Consider the following 1,721-nt stretch of genomic DNA (forward strand, 5'->3'; position numbering starts at 1 on the left):
ATGTACACGTACATGATTATATTTGAAAAAAAAAATACATGAGAAATATAGCAAAGAAATATACATGTACATATTAATCATGATATAAAAATGCATGTCCATCATAGCACAAGCGCCCCGTTGACTTTTTCATATGTCAAAAATATGCACTTTCATTTTATTCATTGTATTTTATTCGTCCTTTTTACCCAGGGATTCCTGTTCAGTGACTGAAACACTGTTGTCAACCAGGGCCCTACACAATACATATATAAATAACACAATCATAAGAACACATTAATTAAAACATAAATGGGGCCCGTTGCATAGACCTTTTGCCATAAAAAAAACTCTGGCAATTTTTTGGCCAGTCTTTTGATATGTAATTTTCAATGGCATAGTTTTAATTGTTTGCCAGAGTTTTTTGTTATTTCCCAGAGTTTTATATATGGCAAAAGTTTTATGTAACGGCCCCTGAAGTCGACATTGCTACAATATAATACAATTCAGTTCAATTTAATTCAATTATTAGGCTTATCTACATTAAGCCTATATCGGTAAGTATATCGTTGGTATCATATTTTATCCCTTTGTTAAAATTCGAAGCCAAATTGGCGCCTACAGATGTAAAGTAGTTGTTAAATCCATTAGCCATGTCAAGGGAATATCACACACTTGATTTCCATTTACAATGTGCTGATCTGCGTAAAATTTAGTTTTACAGGTTGTCAAGGTTTTTAATACTTTCCATAGTTTAGCAGAGTTATTTCTGCTTTGCCTTTGATAGAAAAAGGACACTCTAAGCATAATTTTTAATCACATTAGTCGTAAACAATATATACACTCTTAATACATCTACTCCACCAAATAAATTATGTACAATGTTATTTAAAAAGTACTCAGCGCATCAACAATATTTCAAAGCTAGCAGGTATTCATGTTTTCGTCGAATGTGGTGAAAAGTAATACAACAATAAAACATCTGTAAGAATACTTTATAATTATAAACCTTCATGATTGTCATATTTGATACAAATACGTCATGTTTGATTATATATATTTCAAACGAATGATTATGCCACAGTCAATCCAGTGATAGAGATTCCAGACAGATAATGTATTATATACAATGCCATAAAGGCTATATAGGTCAGTAGTAGACGTAGTAGTAGCAGTAGTCGTAGTACTAGTACTAGTAGTAGTAAAGAAGAAATTATAGTAGCAGTGGCAATAGTAGTAGTAGTAGTAGTAGAAGTGTTAGTAGTAGTAGTAGTGGTATCATTAGTAGTAGTAGTAGGGGTAGAAGTAGTAGTAGTAGTAGTTGTAGTAGTAGTTGTAGTAGTAGTAGTAGTAGTAGAAGTGGTAGTAGTAGTAGTAGTAGTAGTAGTAGTATCATTATTAGTAGTAGTAGTAGTAGAAGTAGTAGTAGTAGTACGGGTAGAAGTAGTAGTTGTAGTAGTAGAAGTAGTAGTAGTAGTAGTAGTAGTAGTAGTAGTAGTAGTAATAGTGAAGTAAAAGTTCTAGTAGTAGTAATAGTAGGTCTAGTAGTAGTGGTATAGTAGTAGTAAAGTAAAAAATTTAGTAGTAGCAGTAAAAGGAGAAGTAGTAGTAGTAGTAGCAGTAGTAGTAGTAATATAAAGTGGTGGTAGTAATGGTTATAGTAGTAGTAGTAGTAGTAGTAGAAGTAGTAATATTAGTAGTAATATGAGTAGTAGGACCTAGTAGTAGTAGAAGCAGTAGTA

The sequence above is a fragment of the Lytechinus pictus genome, chromosome 11, assembly GCF_037042905.1.
Source record: "Lytechinus pictus isolate F3 Inbred chromosome 11, Lp3.0, whole genome shotgun sequence".
Taxonomy (NCBI): Eukaryota; Metazoa; Echinodermata; class Echinoidea; order Temnopleuroida; family Toxopneustidae; genus Lytechinus; species Lytechinus pictus.